The 7406-nt window shown below is 45.8% G+C and overlaps 1 pseudogene; it reads left to right on the forward strand.

The window, feature by feature from the left end:
• The first annotated feature begins 390 nt into the window (after positions 1-390).
• LOC141025319 (uncharacterized) lies at positions 391-1556 on the forward strand (annotated as a pseudogene).
• Positions 1557-7406: the final 5850 nt, after the last annotated feature.

The following is a 7406-nucleotide window of genomic DNA, read 5'->3' on the forward strand; positions in this document are numbered from 1 at the left end:
GCTATTCTCCGGCCGCCTCCTCACTGCGCATCCCCCGGCCGTCCATACGAAACCACGTCTCGACATGGCCGCCACCACGCCCGCGCTTTCGCCGTAGTTTTGGCCGTCGATCGGAGGAGGTTTGGTCGTCGCCGTCTTTGCCGGTGGCAGAGGGGACACGACCGTCGGCGACGTACCACGACGGCCGCGGCAGATTCCGACGAGAGCTCTAGAGCGGCCAGTAGCCGGCCGGCAACCACCCCTCCTGCGTCGAGGTGATCATCGCGGCCTCTTCGCCACCACGACCGCAAGGTGTTCGACATTTTGCCAACAAAGGTATGGACAGTGGAGACGAGTTTTTCTTCCATCACTTCCTTTGTTAATCGACCATTCTTCGCCGGATGATGAAGATCTTGCGGTGGCTGCACTGGTCGTTCACGACCATATTGAACGGCAGCTTCCTCGGTACAGGGGGTCAGTCCCTGGCCGTGCTCCCAACCTGAACCGCAACAGGGAGAGAGGCCACGCCCTGCTCTATGCCGATTACTTTTCCAACACCCCGCTCTTCAAGCCGGATAAATCCCGTCGCCGTTTTCGAATGGCAAGGCATGTGTTCAATCGTATCCGAGAGGGAGTGGTTGCTCATGACCCATACTTCGAGTGCAAGACGGATGCCCTTGGCAAGCTTGGATTCTCCTCTTACCAGAAATGCACCGCGGCCATCCGCATGCTTGCATATGGAATTCCAGGCGATCTGGTGGATGAGTATGTGCGTATGAGTGAGACAACATGTCTGATGTCAATGTACAAGTTTTGCCAGGCTGTGATCGAGGTGTTTGGCCCAGAGTACTTGAGGCAGCCAACTGCAGCTGATACAGAGAGATTGTTGGCGACCAACACAACTAGAGGCTTTCCAGGCATGCTTGGCAGCATAGATTGTATGCACTGGGAATGGAAGAACTGTCCATTTGCTTGGCAGGGCCAGTACAAGGGGCATGTCAACACGTGCACTGTCATATTAGAAGCGGTGGCTTCGCAGGATCTTTGGATATAACATTCTTTCTTCGGAATGGCAGGTTCTCACAATGATATCAACGTGCTGCAGCGTTCTCCAGTGTTCGCAAGGCTTGCAGAAGGCCACTCCCCACCTGTCAACTTTGAGATCAACGGCCACCAGTACAACAAGGGATACTATCTAGCTGATGGTATATATCCTCAGTGGTCAACTTTTGTGAAGACAATCTCGAAACCCCAAGGTGAGAAGAGAAAGAGATTTGCCCAAATGCAAGAGAGTGCTAGAATGGATGTGGAACGTGCTTTTGGTGCGCTTCAATCCCGGTGGGGTATCGTTCGAAACCCTGCACTGTCATGGGATGAAAGGAAGCTTTGGGAGGCACTAGTACAAAACAGGGCTTTCGTCACAGGGCAATATTCACATTAGTCCCGGTTCAGTCACGAACCGGGACTAATGTAAGCATTGGTCCCGGTTCGTGCGGCAAAGGCATTAGTCCCGGTTCACCTGGGCCCTTTAGTCCCGGTTGGTGCCACGAACCGGGACTAAAGGGTGCGATGCCCATTATTACCGGTTGGTGGCACCAACCGGGACTAAAGGTTAGTCCTTTAGTCCACCTTTAGTCCCGGTTGGTGCCACCAACCGGTACTAATGGGCTTTGAGGCATTAGTACCGGTTCATGGCACGAACCGGTACTAAAGGGCCCATCAAACTCTACCCCCCCGGACCGCCTTTTCAGTTTTAGAAAAAACAAAAGAAAATGATGGAAATGTCAAAAAAATAAAATAAAAAAAGTTTCTCATGTGATATGTGGTCTAGTTGTTGGGAAAATTAACAAATATGAATTTCGACTTTATTTAAGTTACATCCGAATTTAACAGGGGGAACCCCGTTAAACATTTTCAAAATCCTCAAAAACCTAACAGAAAAAAAGATACGTGGCTTTTAAGATCTGGAGAGGCAAAAAAATTCAAAAAAATTCAAATTATGGTCAAACTGTGGTCAAACAATGGTCAAACTAATTATTCTAGAATATTAGTGTTACTAAATAATTATTTCAGTTTTTTTGAATTTTGGTCAAATCTAGTCAAACTGTGGTCAAACAATGGTCAAACTAATTATTCCAGAAATATTAGTGTTACTAAATAATTATTGTTTTTTAAAACAATAGTTTCAAACTCAAACAGTGAAATGTGTCACTTCATGCTCAAGCTAAATTCTGAGGGTTAATAGAATTGACATCTTACTATTGTCAGGAAAACAACAAGTGCAGACTTGGAAACGAGGGAGAATAGAACCCGGAAGTTAAGCGTGCTCAGGCTGGAGTAGTGAGAGGATGGGTGACCGTCTGGGAAGTTAGATGATTTGGAATGATGAGGGGTGATTAGAGATTAGAGGATAAATTGAGGAGTGATGAGGTGTGGTGATTAGAGATTAGAGGTGAAAATAATTCACAAATTTGAAAATCAAAAAAAAATTAAAAAAATTTTTCCAAAAAAAATTTTCATAAAATTTTCTCCAGGCTGCATCCACGTGGACGGCCTTTAGTCCCGGTTCGTGTAAGAACCGGGACTAAAGGGGGGAGGCATTGATAACGACCCTTTAGTCCCGGTTCAAAAACCAGGACTAAAGGCCCTTACCAACCGGGACAAAAGCCCCCTTTTCTACTAGTGAGGTGATGACTGCTTGTGTGATCATGCACAACATGATCGTCGAGGACGAGCGTGATGAGAGTATCTTCGACCAAGGATTTGATTATCAAGGTGAAAATATTGAGCCCCTGCACCAAGACCCGGCCACATTTGAACAATTTGTGCAATTCCACCGTGAGATGCGTGATTGGCACAGTCATTTGAATCTTCAAAATGACTTGGTTGAGCATGTGTGGGATCACATTGGCAACCAGTAGACGTATTGGTTCATTTTATGTTTAGTCAAGACAATTTCGATTTGGTTGTAAAACTTTTTTATTAAGGACAATTTCAATTGGGTTGTAAAACTATTTTAATTTTCAGACAAATATTTGGACGTGCAAACTAGTTTTGATGAGAATATGGGCATTTTTGGCCCTGACGGACAGGATGGGGCAAATGGATGCAGCCGCGCGCGGGCGCACGGCCACCGCATCCCAGGACACACCCGGACACGACCCCAAATCCCTACCCAAATGGACAGAATCCAAACAAAACAGACGTCCATTTGGGGTCACGCGGTGGAGTTGACCTTACCACTCCATCGAAATATTCCAGTACGTTGCTGTGTTGCATGAGAGATCCTGCTTTAGTGTTGTCACGTATGCAGGTGCGTGCGTGTTTGGCCAGTCACATGCAGACTTCGTGTTTTCTGTTCACTAACTACACCTCACCATAATTCGTATTGGTACCATGCATGATTGTCGAGTGAGTAGAGCGCAGCTGACACAAGCCTTTTGCCTTTTTTTTTTCTCTTCTTCTTTTCTTGATATTGTTCCTTTATTTTGTTTTTCAGATTTTGCTTTGTCCTTTATTTGTGGAGAGTGATGGCTAACCTTCTGAGATTACATGTCACTTTGGCTTTGCTATATAGCTAGGTCGACGTACCTTGCGCAAGTTAGTCAGGATACCAGAAGGAAGAGATGACAAACAAGTTTATTTAATTTTGAATTTAAACTAACACGGATGCCATTAAAATTCTCGGCCGCCTGTCAGACGTCTAGTGATTAATAGTCATGCTGATTAAGCGAGCTTGCATGCATCAGCTCCATGCTGCAAGCACGCTGTAGTGCTCATCACGTGCATGAAGCGGTGGGGGTAAAAAATCGACTAATCATGAATACTCCCTCCGTTCCTAAATACTTGTCTTTCTAGGCATTTCAACAAGTGACTACATATGAAATAAAATGAGTGAATCTACACTCTAAAATATGTCTACATACATCCGTATGTGATAGTCATTTGAAATACTTAGAAAGACAAGTATTTAGGAACGGAGGGAGTATTTAGGAACGGAGGGAGTAGTTTTCAGGTGATTGAGGAGTAGCTAAAGCGAAAAGGAAACGGAGGGCAAGACGGATCACCTGATTGTGGGTGTCATCATGGTAATCACCACCATGTATGATACTCCTACGTAAACGTACGTCCATTTCCAAATTAAATAATTATTAAGCACAAAACTAATTTAATTGTTAAGAACCCTAAGGCCCTAGATTAGCTGATCTTTCCGCACAACTAGACACATAAAAAATAATACGAAGGGGATGTTTTGTTAATGGGAACAAAAGTTCCATACATGGGGGTGGCTAGCAGCAGCTGCCTGTGTCACATATATACTAGCTAGAGTTAGAAAGAGAAACCTAATTTTGCTCAACTAATACACGAAATCCTCATCAGTTCCATGATGAGGTGGCCTGGATAGGATCAGTGAGAGTGAGGCATCTGTGGGATCATGAGGATTCTCGCAGTGGCGTCGTATCCATCCATCGGTCAGCAGGGGGCAAAAGGACAGGAGGATATGCCATTCATTGAGCAATCAGGCCTCCCTCGCCCTGCTCCCAAATCCCAACTGCTCACCCCTCGTCCTCTTTTTTCTCCTTGCGAGGACAAGAATATCTTTCTGATTCTGAATCCTCTCGCCGAGATTAAAATACTACTAAATCACCTTGGATCGGTTCATCATCGCCATGATTACACCAAGGGCTAGCTAATGCTATTTTGACTCGGATAGATATGGATAACGAAACTATTTTATTTTTTTGTCAAAGAAAACGATAGTGTGATCATTCGTGCTATAAACTGTAGCTAGCTAGCTCTGCCGCCTCAGGTGAGAGGAGAAGAATAGTTGGGTGCCAAACCATGTGATCTACCTTATCCATTGCCGACCATATTCCAAACCTTGGACGGCACGGTACATACCAGCTCAGCAAAATGCCAAAGAAGCCACCTTTCCTCGTCTCGAGATTCGTTGCAAAACGAATTGATTCCTATTCTATACCCAGGGAAAAAGCGGCATTGCTCTTTTGATCGAGAGATACGAAACCTCCCTGTGGTCTCGTCCGTACCACCAATGTGAACAGAGGTTGCTCGGAACCCGATCGACACGCGTATTAGTTATGTAATTCCATGCTGTTTGCAATACGAGGAACACAAAGTTTCAGTACTCAAGTATACAATCCAAGTATAAAAAAGATATTCCATACTCCTGCATTCGCCGGTAGCGCACTATGGGCAAAGCTCGATGCTGCCTTTATATCTCCAAAACGTCCTCGGAGCCGGGGTAACAATGTTGATGCAGTGGTCAGGAAGTCACAAGTTGAAGCCAGAAGAAGCCGGTGACAATGAAACCAGATCGCCGTCTCAGTGAAGAAAGCAACAAAAAGGTTTGTACAATCATCCTCGATCCGTCCACATGGTCTATCCTCACTTGCTTTGAGACGAGCCAATGGTTCCCACAAAATTTCTTTGCGAGCAGTAGCTTCTTCTCTATCATGGCAAAGAAATGGTGCAGTTTTTGTAGAAAAATGGGTCAGATCCGAGAAAACTGAAGACGAAATTGCATTGTCAAGTTCAAAGGGTCCTGTTGCGTTTTTTCCCACTAGTATGCAGTAATGCGATGGTACTGAGCTACACGCCTACACTGATCGACGGCTTTGCGGGAGGAAAGTGGCCTGCAACTGCATCTCTGGATTAGGAAAAGTAACTTTGAGAGAGGGAGAAAAGGACCACTGCATATATACTGCCTGCGATGCTCTGTTTCACTGCACTGCGTGAAGACATGCATGTGCTCCACCACCAACACCACTGCATATTTGGCGCCACCTTCAAATTTGAAACAAATTGTATTTCGCTCTTTTAAGTAGTCCGTGCCTTTTAAAGTTAAAAACAACCTACAAATTAGTACTCCCTCCGTCCGAAAAAGCTTATCCCAAGCTTGTCCCTCAAATGGATGTATGTAGCACTAATTTGATGTTAGATATATCCATTTGAGGGACAAGTTTTTTGAGACGGAGGGAGTACTTGAAAGGAAGAGAGTGTGTTCCTCTTCTATGGAATTCCATACGTAGGTGCTATATGCTAGTACTGCAATGGTAGCTGCCTAGAAACGAAGCCGACAGGAATTCATCATGTGGAATTCAGCATTTTTGTTTCCCCTTCCATCCCATCCTATAAACAAACAAGCATATCTCGTGGTAGTAGCTCTCTGTTTCGATGTTGCTCAAAGCGCCGGGACGGGACAGGAGAGGCCCAGCTAGCAGCTGCTTTCGGAAAGCAGAAGTACCATGCATGATGAGCAGTACGTATCGAAGACGAATATGCTTTGCCGTCGAGTGCGAGCGAGCGCGAAATTCCCACTGAAATCTTCTTAGCTTTTGGACGCAAAAATGCTTGGCCATCTGCCTGCCGCCGCTCGATCTCGAATTTCTCGATTGACTTTTGTTCAATGCATTTGTATGCCACAATATGTATGCAGTTGCAGTGCACACAGGCACAGGTGGACAGTAATGAGACAACAACAGTTACTACGACCCCATTGCCGGACGGCCGTCCATCCAAGAAGAAGGCTGCATCAACCTCGATTGCAGGCAAGGCAGCATAAATGTTGCTGCAGCGTGCGTCTCCCGTGCAAATGCGCGCCTTCAATTCTTTTCCTCCTTTGATCTGATCTTCCCTGCACTGCGCTCCATCCAACGACGAACCCCCGTATGCCCATATGCTCGCTGCAGTATGCTCTTGTCTCTTCCGCGAAGAATCTCTAGGGAGCCACGAAATGAATGAACAGTAATTCTAGGACAGCAGCAATTGGCATGCATGCAGCTCCTCCACTCCACTTCAATTCGTCCATTGGGAGACGAGAAGGCTTACACACCTCGGTCCTTTCTTGGGCTAGCTGCTTCCCGGCCCTCTGATTCAGCCATTCATTTCATCCACTCATGGCGGTGGCCATGGCATCATGGCATGGCAGGATGGCTTGTGACCCTTCTCTGGTGGATATATCTGGCTGCGCGGCACATGATGCGTGCCGGCGGATCGCGACGCCAAATCATGCGTCTTTTCTCACCTCCGCGTCACCTGAATCGACGCTGACAGTCTCCGCTTAATCTATATACAGTCTCATTTCCTTCTATGCGTGTCTCTATCAAGATATAATAGTTACGATTAGCATATGTTTTTGGCCCATGATAATGTCACTGTTTGGCAAAGTTGGTGAAAGCACTGGGGTTGGGATTGAGGGGGTAGTATCATAACAGAATCCATCTTGAAAGAAGAGAGCCAGGAGTATATACACTAATTTACTGCGCGATCCAGATGGTGATTTCATAAGTACACATTGTGATCTCATAAGTACAGATTGTGATTTCATAAGTACATTGAGCTCAACACTGTCAATACTTATCTTGACTCTCCTACCTAGCTAGCCGAAGTCCAGCACCAAACAGACA

Source organism: Aegilops tauschii, chromosome 6 (genome assembly GCF_002575655.3).
Source record: "Aegilops tauschii subsp. strangulata cultivar AL8/78 chromosome 6, Aet v6.0, whole genome shotgun sequence".
NCBI classification, from domain to species: Eukaryota; Viridiplantae; Streptophyta; class Magnoliopsida; order Poales; family Poaceae; genus Aegilops; species Aegilops tauschii.